The sequence below is a fragment of the Pygoscelis adeliae genome, unplaced genomic scaffold, assembly GCF_000699105.1.
Source record: "Pygoscelis adeliae isolate BGI_AS28 unplaced genomic scaffold, ASM69910v1 Scaffold113, whole genome shotgun sequence".
NCBI classification, from domain to species: domain Eukaryota; kingdom Metazoa; phylum Chordata; class Aves; order Sphenisciformes; family Spheniscidae; genus Pygoscelis; species Pygoscelis adeliae.
In genome coordinates, this window is record NW_008825108.1 from 11,459,345 (window position 1) to 11,476,376 (window position 17,032).

Consider the following 17,032-nt stretch of genomic DNA (forward strand, 5'->3'; position numbering starts at 1 on the left):
GAGAGGAGAGGAGAGGAGAGGAGAGGAGAGGAGAGGAGAGGAGAGGAGAGAAAAACACCAAATGTTCTGTTTGTGTCTGAAACAGGAAACAGCAATACCAAAATATCTCAGAAAGGCTATTCTTGCTGTACTACTGACCCAGCCAAAACCAAGTGCTTCTGGAAATCTTTCAAGAAATCCTGTTTGAGTTCTTTCCAGTCTTGCTTCCAGACCAGAGGAGCTTGCATAAGGCATTCAAAAGTTTGAATGCTTATCAGCTGCTTCTTCCTTTTGCCTCTCCCCACCTAAATGAGAGCCCAGACTCATCATCAATTCTTCATGGTGTGGCACTTCCTTCTGCAGACATCTCTGACTGGTTCTCCACTCATACAGGTCAGGCAGTTGAAAGAACAGAATGTAGCTTTTCTATCCATAAAGCAAAGCATGCTAAGACAGATAAGTTGTTAAGCGACGTCCTATAACTGAGCAAGAATTGATGATGATATTGTCCTTCCTCCCGTTGTTCCCTTCTGTGCACTGCAACATTCTGAACATCAGTTTGCATCCTCTTTGGCACAGCGATTGCAGCTTATTGAGTAGTATGACTAGCCATTTGTCTGTTGTTGCAGAAGTGATGCTGCATTTCTCTCTGAAGCTGCGTCTGTATATCTGCATGCAGCTGCACTTGTAGTTCAGGCAGCAGCTGTGACTGTTATTTTTACTCTATTTTTTCAGAGCAGAGCTAAGAATATGAATTACTTGTTCTCTTTAAACTAAGGGAGCATTTGCCCTAACCTAATTCTTCACATGGTCATCCATGTTTGGTTGGAATTTGGGACAGGGGTGGTTCACTTCATATTCTAGCTGAACTGCTTTTCTCGTTCCTAATTATCTTGAATAATTAAGTATTGGACCTTAACTGAAAAAAAAAGTCAGTTTGATTAAAAACCAGAAAAGAACACTGTATCTCTTTCATAGATTTTCTTCTGCTTCCTAAAAAAAATGTTAGTCCTTTGCACTATATATTTGAGGTATGTCATCCATAACTAAGCCTTATTATTCCTATAGTCTAACAAATCTTTCAATTTTCATAAAAAAAACCTGCTTGGTAGGTCCTATCTCAGTCAAGACAAATCTTTTAAGATACTACCTCTTACAGAAGTCTGTCTCAACAATATAACCATATGTAACCTTACTTCAAATTATTCAAATCCAACTTGTAATTCTGCTTGGTTTGAAATAAGTAGTTGTTCATGAGTCATAGATTACATGTTCAGAAAGGACCAGTGTAGTTAACTACCTTGACTGGTGACACAGGACATTGGGCTAGCCTGAATTAGATATTACTGCAGGTAGCTCATGACCTTTACAATAAGCCCTTTTTATTTATTCGTTCCTCACATAGGTATATGTAGACTAAGATCACCTCATACCTTCATTTTGTCTTTGATAAAGTGATTAGGCTGCCTGGATTTTTTTTGCTATGAGTCATGGTTTTTTATAATCTAATTATTCTCACAAACCTTCTCTGAACTCTTTCCAAATATCAATCCTTCTTGAACTGCAGGCACAGGAATTTACTTGAGTATTCCAGTAATGTTTATGTTGGGACAAATACGTAAGTGTTATTGACCCTTTGCACTTGCTCAGTACCCCCTTGTTACTAAATTCAAAGGTCCTGTTAGGCTTTTGAAACACAGGATCGCACGTGAAGCTCAGATCGGTTCAGAGCAAGATCATCACCATGGATCTTCCCAGAATTAGTTTCCTGTGTTAGCATGTCCTCTCCTGTTAGTATAATTTGTGTCTTTTATTCTTTAGTCTCTCTCTCTCTTTCAATATTTTTTTTGCTTGTTCAAATCAAAACACATAGTATTTGCAAGCTTCTAGCTTATCAAGCAATCAAGATTGCCCTTTGTCAGTAACATTTCTTCTTTATTATTTGCCAAGCTCTAACACATCCTGATAACTGCAAACTTTGTTAAAGACGTTTTTATGTTATCTTCCAGGTCATTCATAAAAACTCATTAAAATATATTACCAATGCGTTACCTATGGGATCACATTAAAAGCACACCTGCTTGATGATGATTTCTCTGACATCTGTCAGTTAATAGAAAATATATGTATTGTTCACTGTGTTAACTTTGTAGCATCCTGTATTTTTAATCAAAATGTCCTGAGATGCACGGTCAAAGGTTTGACTGAGCTTTGGTTATATACACTAATATTACTACCTTTGTCAACTCAACTTGTAATCCCACCAGAAAAAAAATCATGTTAGCTTGCCAGAATCTATTTTCCAGAAGACTAGTTTGAGTGGCACTAATAATATATTATTATTTATTGATGTAATCTTTCATCATCTGTTCTACTGTTCTGTTTAGGGTCAAGATCAGGCTGACAGAATATCTTTAGGCAGGTCATCTTGTTTATCCCTTTTAAATACTGGTGCAACATTAAATTTCTTCCAGTTTCTAAAATTATTCCAGTTTTTCTAGAGTTATTGAAAACAGCAGTAACAGCTTAAAGACCCTTTCAGTCAGCTCTTAGAATTTATATTTTTTACAGTGCTTAAGTCATAGTTTATGAATGTATGAATGCTCTTGAAAACTTTACCCACAAGACCTGGGATGTCGAGGCATAAACTATGAGTACTGTAGGTGTTATTAATAGAGAAAAGTAGGGTGGTTTTGTTTTTTTTTTTTCACTAAGTCTTTCTGATATTTTTATTCCATTCTCCTTCCCTAATCGGACAAACCTGCGATCTTCTGACATCTTTAAAAAGGAAGATATCTGTGGTTAAGGCACTTACCTTGGATGGTACAAAAGAAGAGACTTGTAACTAGGTCTCCTAAATTCCTGATTCCAGCAGTATTGATATTCTCAGCTAGTGATCTCAGTGTAAATACTTGCATAAATAATTTTGAATACATTAGTTAACATTAACTGAAATATGACATCCTTTACCAGACCTCCCCTGGCCAAACGATGCCTTGCCTGTACGTACCCCAGTTTTCTAAATATTTGGTTATTTATGCACAATAGGATATTGGTGCAGAAGATCCTGAAGAATATACACTATGAAACCAGGAAGAAGGTGGCGAAGGCAGTCTGGCCATGTTTTCACACTACAACTGGAGCAAAATTGGTCAAACCTTGACTAAAATGGTCAGGTCCCACTTTTGTCGCTCTCACCTACTCTTGCTCTCTCTTGTTGGATTTTACCTGCTGCTTCCATGAGCTATTTCTGCTTCTCACCTGGTTTCACTGGGAGTCAATTCAGCTAAATGAAATGGTGTAACTGACCAGAACAAGATTCCATGATGATGAGCAAAGGCAAGGAAGGAGAAGGGTCTCAGGAGAAGGCAGGAGAAAAGGTGAAGATATGGCAAAGCAGAACAAATGAGAACTATTCTACTTTGGAATGAGCTGTTATATGCAGTTTAACCATTAAAAAAAAAAAAAATCCATAACAGCATGTTTTATAACAGAATGGTTGGGGAAAAACAAAATAAGAACATACTAGCAGGTTTTGAATATATATTTTACTTTTCTAGTAGCATCTACACCATCATTAATTAACTACAGATTAGATTTAGACTAAAGATGAACTCCAGGTTGTGTACTAAATACATGTTTTTAACTTGTTTTCTTTTTTGGTCATTAGCTGTAAGTAGAATGGCCAATATTCTTCCTATTGCCAGTTACCATAGAACAACAAGAAATACGATTTAATTTAGTAAGAATTCTAAAATGCAACAATTTTAGACATCTCAGAGCATCAATATGAAATGCAGGAGCTACAAAAATAGACAACAAATGTCATATTGGCTGACTGAAAGGCCTAGAGGAATAAAAGGAATAAATCAAATACTTCAAAATGAGAATTTCATTGTCCTTTACAACTCATCAACACAATTATAGCATGGATAAATCACAGAGCTAGATATGCTTGTAGTAAAGAAGTGTGCAATTTAACAAAGAATTGGACTCAATTAGAATAATGTTTCAGAAAAGCCACGAATAATGTATTTGTTAAAAAGACTTAAAGGCAGCAATATGTAGTACACTGTATGCATATTGCAGTGCCAAAACAAACACGACCGCATAAATGCAAGACTAATTTGGAGAAGCAGCTTCTAGACTGTAATCCTGATGGCGAAACCTGTGATTATGGGTGCAATCCTGCAATCCCCAGCAACTGTACTAGGTTTATTCAAGCCAGTAATTGAGTTGGGCATTCCCACATTCTGACTGCCGCTAAATTCTTCTGACTCACCACACATAAAATGGCTAAGCTCAATGTTTTCTACTTTCTTCACAAGTCCATTGCTACCACTTGTTCACTCCTGGCCTTGGTAACAGCCACCAACTCAAGAACCCACATATGGTTTTATGTTAAGATTGTCATCTTTTTGTCATCTCTGGCTGTTTTCCTTCTGCTTTGATTCTTTCTCAAGGTTCTCTCTCACCCTAAGCAACCTCTAATGCCCTTTACAATTCCACCTTTCTGGTTCCCGTATGCTATGATTCTGGTCGCTGTTCTTTCACTGTGACCACTTATAGTGGCCGTAATGTGCCATAACATTGTTATCTTTCTCTTCCTTGTTTTGTGTTTTTCCTCTCCTTTCCTTCTTCCCCAGTAGAAAAAAAAAATATCTATGAAAACACACTTTTGGTGAGATAATGCCAACAAAACCAGCAGGCTTAAATTGAAATTTTTTGCATATGCCATGATTTGGTTGACCACTTATTTGGTCCCTAAGGACTGATCTGTAACATTTTCCTTTTTGTAATTCTCAATCACCTTCAAAATCACATACATTTAAAAAATTTAAACTTGAAATGACTAGTTTTGCCATCATGGTCAAGTCCCTGCATTTGTAGACATTTAGAAACAATGTCATAACAAAAATTTCAAACACAAGTCAATAAGAGGGACTGATGATGTAAACTCTGTCCTAGGTCACTGCTGTGAGAGAAAATTCAGCAGGTGAAAATAGTTGAAAATGTTACTTGCTACAGAGAAAGAAAAAAACACCCTGTCCATCTGTCACTGCATACAATGATTGGCCCTATAATGATTCTGGATGCATGGGAAAAGCTTCAAGGAGTTGCTCAAATCAGCAAGGTAGAGTCCATGTCATCTACACTTAATCCTCTGAAAACGAGGGATCTGCTTGTCTAGACTTGTGTGAAAGTGTGCCTTTCTCTCTTACATATACCTCCAAAGCATGATTCATCAAAGCAAAATAAATACATTTGAAACAAATTAAATTAATCGAATTCTGGGAGTGCCTGCTTCTCCCCGTTGACTAGTTTCTTTATCTTGTAGTCTAGATGACTAAATTAAATAAGGTACTTAAATATTAAAATATTAGTTGAGAGTGATACTGTTCTCGTTGCTGATGGCTGCCTATTGAGTGAGCAAGTGTCAGGCACTCTTGGTCACAAAAACTGTTCCATGTGTTCTTGTCATACTGGTCATTCCATTTTCACAAAATAATCTTACTGAGGATACAAATATAAAGACATGTAAAGATATTTTGCTAGCGGTTAGGGAATTAAATAATCATCTTTAGGGGTTCTCTACCCAATTAGTGAAAGTGTGCTCAACACAGACTAAGAAAGAAATAGAAAGTAAAATTTATCTTTGGATAAAGAATAAAAAAATAATTGTTAGTCAAGTCTGCCTTCTTTGACAGCAGTAGCAAAACTGTCAGTGACAAGTGAGGGTTTTTTAAAATGATTGAAAGAGATATCAAAAAGTTATTAACTATTTGGGGCTTGCTGATTCAATTTCTTGAGAGCTTGAGGGGAAAGAAAAAGGAATATTCTTTTTCTGATATTTGTGAGGCAACTACCCAAGGGAGGGCAGTTGCATCAGAATAACAAGAAAGTGAAATTAAAGAAAAAACCAACACACAAACCCACCAACTGCCTTTCTCTTTAATCCTCTTTCAGTGACTCTACAGTTGTAAATTTAGGAAAGGTTCAATTAAAGTAAATTGGAAAGCTAGAAATGAGCTTAATAAGCTTTAAAATTAAGGCAACATGGTAAAGAAAACCAACAACCTTTAACTTACAGCAGATAAGAAGAAAAATTTAAAACACACCCAAAAGGAAATAATCTTTAAAACTGGAAATAGCCTCATGCTGCAAAATTCAAATCCATGTTTTCATCAAAATTTTGACAGGTGTTTGTGGGAATAATTGTTACTGTGGCCTTATTTTCACTTGTACTTTTTTTTTTAAGGCTCATGAAAGAGCATAGAGTACCTTTCTTGAGAAAGTTGTGATTTTTGTGACAAAACTAACATGCTTTTCTTTATATCAATAGTAATTAAGTGAGCCAGCATGTAGCTTAAAACATTGTCTGATCATTTTTCTTCCCCTCTGTGACTGTACAGCTGTTTCACAACACAGGTGGGTTGCTACAGTTTTCTGAAATCAGATAGAAGTGATTGATTTTATTAAAAAAGAAAAACCAATACACAAACATATACCAGACAAAAACCCTGGGTGCATGTGATGTGAGGTAATTTATCTGTGTAATGTAATCTCCAAGTGAGGGTTTACAGTCAGTTTGTTCAAGGACAGGTAAATTACTTTAAGAAGTTGAAGTCTCTAGAAGACTTTTCCTCACATTTTTCACTCCCTGCTGGATAAATTTTAAAGTCCACTCACTCTTCTTCTTGATGTTAAGCACAAAGTAAGGTGGGTGGCACCAAAAAATAACCAGCCAGAAAGAAGTTTTTAAATATGAGCTATTAGTTTTTCACCTGTCATATCAAAGAGTGGGTGGGTGGGTGACAAAGTGTAGAGTTAGCTGGAACAAAGTCCCATGACTTTACTTCAGAGGATTAGGGAAAAAGTTTGCTAGGTATTTTTATTATTGATATTCTAAATTTTACTAGGTGTTTCTTATGTTAGACTTAGAATTATCAGTAACCTTAGGTATTTTCATAACTTCAGGTAAACAGGGATTTAGTAGTTCACTGCTGTATTCAGGCAACAGAAATCTGTTTCAAATAAGGAATGATTTTGCGTCACTGGGTTTCAAGTAATCAAGATTCAACTGCATTTTATAATTCTACAGTAAATCAAAATAGGGGAAGATGCCTTGCTATAGAGGAATAAAGTTATGCTGGTTGTTAGAATACTTGATTTGGATGGTGCTCAAAAGAGGAGGTGCTTTGTAGAAAATATGGTTGAAAATAGAGCCACTGAATCACTGCACTTCAGCTTCCTACCTGCTAAGTGGGAGAAATAAGTTCATATTTTTTTGCATTTTCTCTCATCGTGCCCATTCATACCTAAGTCTGTTTGGGTGCCATTCTTACTGTCTGACTTTAATTAAGGCTATACTGTCAAATCAATGACAAACAGTTCTAGAGCAAGAACTGGGAAGGGGAATTCTAGGTCTAAGTGAGTACAATTTGTCACAATTAACATGGGTAAAGTAGGCTACAGGCTTAAGAAGGTGAATCATAACAGCCAGATCTACCAAAAAGGGACCTCCAGCCCACTCAACTGTCTGGTGAAGATAAGTATGTTGTTTTGTGTCTCCAGAGCCCTTCTACTAATGTAAATGTAATGTATTAATAAGATGTGCAAGTCCTCTTTTGCTACACGCTTGAATATTTCTGGAGCTTTAAATCAGTTTGAAAATAAGAAATGCTAATGTAGAAAAAATAAATATTCAACTAATTCTAATGGAAGAAATATGCATGCAAAGTAAGATTTTCTATACAGTATAACATTGGTGCTGTACATACCTTATGCAAGTTATACATGAGTTTAATTTGGAGAGACTTTCAAACGAAGAAGGAGTAAGAGGAGGAAATGGCAAATGCTTTCTTTCCCTTCAGCTCCTAAATGCAACTTAGTGCAGAATATCCATCACTGTTCAGAACGGTGCATAAACCAGCTCCTTGGCTCTTTTTACTGTACTATAACTCATCTTTGCCAGGAATTGTCACCCCCGTAACAACGTAAAGTTTTCCCTTGGCTTCATTCTCACAAACAGTAGCCGGGGAAAATGATTAACTGCATCTGCAGAGGCAGCACCAGAGGAAGAGATCTCTCTGATCGCAGGGCTGTGACGAGCACGACATGCTGATTTCACAGCGCACCCCACCAGCGCGAAGGACCTACTCTCCAGAGCCCAGTTTGCTGCCGAATGGCTGCAGCACTACAGATGATGTTTGGGAGTCTAGGGATAGTAAAGCTATTGTGGGAGCCTTTAATGTGCACTGAATGTGCTTTTATGGATCCTGACCTGTTTTTTCTTGGCACTGCAGAAGTGTGTCTGGGGCATTACTAGTGAGCTCATTTACTAGCCGTGACATTTAACTTCATCAGTTTTATGCGCAGCCAGCCCTGAATGTCCCTGACCCCTTCCCCTGGGATCTACCCCCACCCCACCCATGGCCCAGGACCTGCCCTTCCTGGCCACGGGCCCTGCAGAGCCAGGCCCACCCATGACCCCACATCCCGGCCTGGCATCTGCCCATCCCCACGGAGGTGCCTGATGCCTGGGGCTTGGTCTGTCCTGGTGGCCCCCCGCTGCCCTGCTCCTGGCCGGGGCAGTGGGACAGGCCCAGGCTGCCAGGCCCTGCCCAGATGGACCCCATGGGTGGCCCTGGCCCACAGGAGCCACTGGCCTTGTGGTGCCCTGGTAGTAATTCAATAGGTACAGACACATAAAAATGACCAAGGAAACCCAAATATAAATATTTCAGTGATGTCCATGGTAATGAGTGGACAACTTCATGTGCATCTTCATTTCCCCACAATGAGTGGACTGTGAAAATGGTTTCCCCTGTAATCCTGATGCCTGAAGTTAATCAGCTTAAGACCTAAATATTATTTTAGAGTGAATTAAATGTGTACGTCCACTGGGAGTTGAGCCTTGGTCCCTTGGTCTTTTCATTTGAAGAAGAGGGACTACTGTTACACAGGGGGTTTCTAGCAAGCTGTAGGAGTTGTCCCAGTCCCACATGTAAATTATTCTTCTTTGGCAATGGAAATGTTCCCTTATCAAATGTTTTTTTCAGAAACTTGTGCAATTTCTAAATGGCTCAAAAGATTATTTTTTTAGCGCAAACATAGTCAAGAAATGCACAAACAATCCTTTATAACCAAAATACTTCAGTTTAAATCTGGAATGTCTCAGAGAGTTCTTCCTTTCAAATGAACCACTCAGTAGCATCAGTGCAATGTCAGGAAATATTCTGGTGGTGTTCCTAGATTTCCAGTTCTTCGATCTGATACCTCCATATGTGTGTGTGAAAAAAATTCACCTGCCTTTACGTGAAGACTCTGGCTGTATTTTTATTGTTCTGGCTCCTGGAGGGTGATGGTCCTGTGATGATCTGTTTACTAGATTGTCTGGGTTTGTGAATGCTGATATTAGAAGTGCAAACTTTAACTCCAATGCAGATGAACTGATGGGTGAATAACTGTTAGGTAAGACCAGCTCTGCACATGCAATAGGTTGTTATCACAGCCAAGGAGATTTCTAAGGGCCTTCATACATAACTTGATAATCCCTGTTTTTTTCTTCACCCAGAAAATTTCTTGAAAGGCTGAACATAGCAGTATTTCAGCAATGCAGGAACAGTGTAATTTCAAATATTGGCAATCTGGCAGAAACTACTGGAGCCATACTATGTTTTTTGGGATTGCTGGAGTCATTCCGAGTAATTAAAATAGCTGAGAAAACTGCAGTCTTTTAAAAGAGAGAGACGTAATCCTCTCTTCCCCCATCTAACAATTATTGTGTGTTCATTCATTTTTGCCTTCTTTCAGTATTTCACAGAATCACAGAGTCACAGATGGTTGAGGTTAGAAGGGACCTCTGGAGGTCATTTGGTCCAACCCCCCCTGCTCAAGCAGGGCCACCTAGAGCCAGTTGTGCAGGAGCATGTCCAGACGGCTTTTGAATATGTCCAAGATTGGAAACTCCACAACCTCTCTGGGCAACCTGTGCCAGTGCTCGGACACCCTCACAGTAAAAAATTGTTTCCTGCTCTTCAGAGGGAACCTCCTGTATTTGTTTGTGCTCATTGCCTCTTGTCCTGCCACTGCACACCACTGAAAAGAGCCTGGCTCCGTCCTCTTTGCACCCTCCTTTCAGGTATTTATATATATATATATATATGAGATCCCCCTGAGCCTTCTCTTCTCGAGGCTGAATGGTCTCAGGTCTCTCAGCATTTCCCCATGTGAGAGCTGCTCCTGTCACTTAAACATCTCTGAGGCCCTTCACTGGACTCTCTCCAGTATGTCCATGTCTCTCTTGCACTGGGGAGTCCAAAACTGGACATAGCACTCCAGCTGTGGCCTCACCAGTGCTGAGTAGAGGGGAAGGATACCCTCCCTCCACCTGCTGGCAATACTTTGCCTAATGTATCCCAGGATACCATTAGCCTTTCTTTACTGCAAGAGCACATGGCTGGCTCATGTTGAACTTTGTCGTCAACCAGGACCCCCGTGTCTTTTTCTGCCAAGCTACTTTCCAGCTGGGTGCTCCCCAGCATGTACTGGTGCCAGGGGTTGTTCCTCCCCAGGTGCAGAACTTTGCCCTTCTCCTTGTTGAACTGCACGAGATTCCTCTCAGCCCATTTCTCCAGCCTGTCGAGGTCCCTCTGGGTGGCAGGATGACTGTCTGGTGTATAAGCCACTTCTCCCAGTACTCTGTCATCAGCACAGTCATTAACAAAGATGTTAAACATCCTCTGGGCCTGGTAATTCAGCCAGTTTTCAATCCACCTCACTGTCCGCTCATCCAGCCCATACATCAACAGCTTGTCTATGAGGATTGTCTAGGGGACAATGTCAAAGGCCTTACTGAAGTCCAGGTAGACAATATCCACTGCTTTCCCTTCATCTACCTGGCCAGTCATTTCATCATAGTAGTTTATCAAGTTGGTTAAGCATGACTTCCCCTTGGTGAATCCATGCTGACTTCTCCTGATGATTTTCTCATCCTTAATGTGGCTGGAAATGGTTTACAGGATTAGCTTCTCCATCACCATCCCAGGGATCAAGATGAGGTTGACCAACCTGGGATCGCCCTTCTTGCCCTTCTTGGAGACAGGAGTGACATTTACTTCCCTCCAGTCTTCGAGCACTTCTCTGAATGACCTTGAAATGACACCTGCCAGCTCCTTCAACACTTTTGTGTACATTCCATCAGGGCCCATGAACTTATGTGTGTCCAGTTTGCTTAATTATTCCTTGACATAATCTTCTTCCACCAAGGGTACATGTTCCTTGCTCCAGATCATCCTGCTGGTCTCTGGGACCTGGGATTCCTGAAGGCCGGTCTTGCTAGTAAAGACCAAGGCAAAGGAGGCTTCCAGTACCTCAGCCATGTCCTGTGTAACAAGATCCCCTGTCTGATTCGGCAATGGGCCCCCATTTTCCCTATTCTTCCTTTTGTCACCTATGTACTTATAGAAGCCTTTCATGTTGCCTTTGACATCTGTGTTCCAGTATGGCATGGCCAGGTTCAATTCCATTTGGGCTTTAGCTTTCCTAACTTCATCCCTGGATGCTTGGACAATGTCTCTGTATTCCTCACAGGTTATCCAGCCTTGCTTCCACCCTCTGTATGGTTCCTTTTTGTGTTTGAGTTTGGCCAGGAGTTTGGCCATCTCAAGTGGTAATCTTATTGAAGGACTCCTTCAATATTAAAGAGAACTGTCCTATCACAAAAGAAAAATTTGTCAGTTAAGGATTTTGTGAAGCGTCTTTAGTGAGACCACAAGTCACTAGAGAATTTTAGATATGACTCCATTTATTTGTTCCAAAACATTTAAATATACATTTAAGTTCCAAGGAATAGAATTTAAAGGAAGTTAGAACTTGGTCCAAGCTAAATCTTCACATTGTCTTCCCAACTGGAACAGCTGTCTGAAGCATTAAAAATGTAGAAGAGGGGAACTACAAGCCTTGTGGGTTTTAGCCCAGTTGAGAAGAACTTCATCTAGGGGACCACATTTAGTGTGTTGTCCTCTCTAGGGTGATGCTCACTTTTCTAATGCCTTCCCCATATAGATTTAAGTTGCAGAGTTTACTTTGTTGCCTTTCCAGTATGGCACGGACTGCAGCTTTGCTCCTTTACTCCTTGTCTTGTACTTTATTTTTGGATGAAATTTTCCTACTCTGTGATTAGAGTGGTGTACTTGTGTCTAAGGACTTCTGCAGCCTGGGGACAATTTCCCTCTGCTGAGGTGCTGATATGTAACAATCTTTGCATCTGGAATATCTGTGAAAATGACCCAACCTATTTCAAAAGACTGAAGTTGGGAAAATTACTTTTAAAAATTCCATCAATAATAAACTTAAATCATTATGCAGACATCAATTTGGGAGCTTCTTCAGCAACTAGAGATTGCCTTTTCCAAGTAAAGTATCTTTTAATTTGGTTTTATTTTTTTCATAGATTATCTTCTCCCACTTTAGTATTTTCTATTTTCCTGATCTTGATTTATTGTTTGGACAGAAAAAGAGGACTTCAAAAGATTTTCAATGTCTGACAACAATGTCTCTTCACAATTACGCAAAAAAACAATGAACCATTTGGGTTATTTGCGTGAGAGCATAAATATGACTAACTAGTAACATGTTTGGGGTGATAGCTATATACTTTATACTTGAGATCATTACCCATGAATTTTGGACTTTGCCCACATTATAGGATCTAAAATTGTAGGCCCATTATTTCTCATTCCACGTACAAAATGCCTATTTACACCATTACAATGACTGACCACTACAAGCTGGTTGAAGTATTGCTCTTTACAAGCTTGAGGAAGGTAGAAAGCATGCCTCAGCACAGAGTTCAACACTTACTCATTCTTAGTTATTTTAACAAAATGCTTTATACACAGGTAACACCATAAACTCAAAAGAAGAAAAAGGTTTCTTTTTTTTTTTAACAGGGGAAATAGAAGCAAAATGAAGAAGAAGGCAGGAGCATGCTGACCTTTGCGTACCAGCCTGTTCCTGACAAGAAATGAGGCCAGTATAGGGCTCCAAGTGAGGAAGCAGCAAGAATTACTCCAAATTCTCTTGAGGGATGCAATTCTGCATTTGAATCTGATCAGACTTGGGGGATGAGGAGCTGCTCCTGTAGTCAGGGATGGATTCTCAGGTCCCCAGGTTAGGAAGCAACAGAAATGGAGCAAACCATACTGGTAATGGGTATTAGCAGCTCATTTTACTACACGAGCGTGAACTGCCTCCAGCACAGCTCAAGAATGCTGAGCATTCATGATTCATGAAAAAAAAAGAAGAGACTTCTTCATGAAAAGAAAAGAAACTTATTCAATAACAAGCAATTGAATCAATCATGCAAGTAAGGACACATATCTCTTTTTTTTTAATTAATCAAAACCTGTGAGTTCAGCAGATTTACGTTTAATTCCCCCCCCCACCCCCAAAAGGGAATTGTGATTGGAATTCTAAATTATCTTCTTCATTTCTAGTTGAATTTCCATGTCTACTTAAATACCTTACATCTTTCAGTTGTCAAGAACATAATAGACATGAGAGGATCATGCAAAGGTCTTTAGAAATATTTTTGACAAGTTATTCTTGTCTGTTTGACAAAAATGGAATCATAATTGTGGATTATATTTATTGCAAGCTGCACAAACTAAATGCGCTTTGAAGGTGATTTTGCCCCTAAAGTCCCATATAATGTGTAGTTCTATAGCAGATATATTCAGCTGGTTAGATTTCCAAAGAATATTAGTTCTTGTAAAATTTTCACTAATGTCAGTATCTTACCCTGAGGTTTTGTTCTGTGTGTAAAAAGGATGCAAAGCCTAAAATGTAGGGGCCTGTCAAGGCAATTAAAACAGGCTAAGTACCTTGATGCCTTGTATAGCTGATAGGAGGAAATCAGGCACTTCAAAGAACCAGAAAGCCTCCACCCAGAATGAAGGCTTGTTTAAACTTAGCCACTAAGAAATATCGAGCACAGACCTGTGTCTCTCTGCTCTCCACTCAAGGATTCAGAACACGGAGGCTTTTTTGTCAGTGCCAATCAGTTGATATGGGCTTATATTTTCTAAAACAGTTTTTATGGAACAGAAACAGAAGGTCTGTTCTAAAAGACAAGGAGCCACACACCTTTGACACTGAATGCTGTTGTTGCTCCATGCTGGACATCTGGATTCAGTTCGCTTGTCAGATAAATTCCCCTCCCTTTATTTGCAGGTAATGCCCCTATCACCGAGCCGTAAGGTAGTCCAGACAGGGAAGCAATTCATTGCTCTCAGTGAAGTGTGGTTGTAGTGGAGCCAATAACTATGGTCCTGGGCCAGTGCGAATAAGAAACGAAACACAGTGGAATATGACTCTGCTTCTCTCAGTTTGCTGCTTAAAAGTATTGAGCTGGCAGGTGAAAAATCTGGCTTCTGATCTAGGGAATCAGTATTATTTCTGGTTTTATCCTGTCCTGGGGAAGAACCAACACCCTTCCTTTTGGAAAGCTGGGGCAGTCTGCTCCTCATTCTGTCTTTTTAACTCAATAGCTTCTCAAGTTCTTCAGTGCATAGCAGCAGGCTTTTAGCTGGAGAAAGAAGAGCACAACTTACCAGAATAGTAAGGACACCCTCTGGTACAATGAGAATTGTAAGTCAGAATCTCCTCAAGGTGGTGAGGGGGTTCACAAATTCATTGCCAATATCCCATGTTAATATCCATTAAGTTATACATTAATTTATGTAATATAAAATTAAAAAGAGAAGAGTGCTCTCTGTTTAACTTCTTGGGGCGAAGCACATAAAGACTTACCTCAAGAGAGGATGCTGGACTGTGAGTCCCAAGGTGCTTCCTGTGTAGCTAAGTCCCAGAGAAATACTGGCATACATACATACTGACACAGATCTATGCACAGCTTTCCTTGTTGTTTTCCTCCTAGTGGATGCTTCCTCTGCCTCTTGCTGCTGTCAACCCCACCCTGAGACGCCTCTTTTTCTCCCCCCACAAGACCTGAATAGAAGGATGCCCTGGTATGGTTATTCTATATGGTGTAAATCCTAGTCCTCTAGGAACTAGCTCAGGTATGTTGGCATGGTGAGCACTGTTGAATCCAGCTGAAAATATCACACTTTTTCATAAAGGTGTACCTTTCACATGAAAATGGATGTTGCTTCTTATAAATTAATCTTTCGCTCTCTTCTGCATCAATCACAAAATACTACCTGTGCACTTGGCTTTTCTTTTTGATGTGTTTGGGATTTCTTTGTCAAAGTCTGGAAGGACTGAGCAGAAATTGCATAAGAAAATCTAAGGGTATATCACTTCTGTGACTTCCATTAGACATATCCTGAGTTAAGAATAGCAATAAACTGAGGTAATGGGTTGCACTTAACCCTGAGTGAAAAATTCTCATGGTAAGCTAAAACATAAAGTGTTTATAATGCAAATATATACTCTATATCATTAGACAAGTGATGGTTTTCAGGCAGTAGCAAAGTTCTGTGAGATGCCTTAAAATATTTAAAATGTTTAAATGAATATGCCTTGTCAGTAGTATAACCTACCATATAATTGCCAGGATCATTAGAGCTTTACTGAAGAAATGTGATTCATAGAGTCACAGCAGTAGACCTAAGTGTGGCAGAAAATGTGACGAAGAGATAGACCTAGTCAAGTATCTTACTGAGGAAACAACAAGCAAAGTCAGTAAAGCAGTCTATTTGCATGAAAAGTATGGGTGGTGGATGTCAAGGGGAAAAATATAGCTTTCAGTGTCATGGTGATCCATAGTGTAGTGAACTGAGCTCTTTACTCACTTGTCTTTTCTTTCAACCTCAAATATGGAAGTAGAGTGAAGCCAAAATTAAGTAACGTGGTCATTCTGAGACTTGAACTTTGGGTGGCTTGCCCATCATTAAATAACAATAAACCCTGGTAAAAAGAATCCTTTTAAAGAGCAATGGCAGAAAAGTGTGCAATGGAAAATATCTGCCCAGCAAAGAATTTAGCAGGAGGAATTTCCATTAAACTGAAGAACAAAAAGGAAGAGCAGGCAGCTGGTAAATGTTTTGACATCATGGGTTAATATGGGTTAAATAGCACATATATCCATCTTGTCTGTGGGTATAACATGTTTACTGGATACTCTCTGTCTTTAATCATGTAAAGATTTTATTATAAAAACCCACTTCTTACATTCTTAGAGAAACAAGCAAAATAAGTAAGTTATGTGCATTTCTAAATTTATGAACAGAAGATTTGACTGCATTTTTGGAGGCAAAATAACTAAAACATCAGTTTTTTTAAAATTTTAATTAATAATCTTATTTTCAATGTTGGCATTTTTTTCCCTAATAAAATAAGCATTTCAAATTTCAGTTCGTGATTAAAAATTGGCAGACTGCACAAGGCAGAATGAGTGGCTCCACTTCAAACAATATAATGAAAAAAATATTAAAATAAGATCATATTTAAGAGCTCTATTTAGCATAAACTCTGCCATTGTAGAGATTGGCCATGTACACTGTGGACTTGCCCAAAGCTCTCAAACTTGATTCTGGTAATCAGACCAAAAGTGAATGAGAGGCTATAAGACTGGAAAAAAAACAGAAGTCAAAACTGGTGCCATTCCTGCATCTTGGAGGATGATCTGAGTACTCATATGAGCTAATTCTTCCTTCCTGCATGTTAGCATGTCTAATACAGGAAAAGTTATTTCAAAACAGCAATTTGATCCTGCCATGCTAAGTGAATAATCCCATTTTAGTCACAACATATGTTCTTTCCTGTCCAACAGTGCGTGGGAAGAGACAAATTCAGGAACTGACACCCCCCCCACCCCCGCAACACCCCCCAGCTTGACCTGATCTTTCCAATGATGCAAGAGTCCAGCAGGACTACAGAATTCACAGCTAGGTGTCACAAGTAAGTAGCACAGCTCAGAAGCTCTGGTCTCAGTCTGCAGACTCATGGATTGCAAAACAACATGGATGTTTGTTTTACTGTGGTTTGGTTGAAGCGCCTACCTATTGCATGTCCCTGAAGCAAC

At 39.3% G+C, this 17,032-nt stretch overlaps 1 pseudogene; it reads right to left on the minus strand.

The window, feature by feature from the left end:
* The window catches only part of LOC103920055, a 39,244-nt pseudogene extending 27,599 nt beyond the window's left edge, over positions 1-11,645 (minus strand).
* Between the last annotated feature and the right edge of the window lie 5,387 nt (positions 11,646-17,032).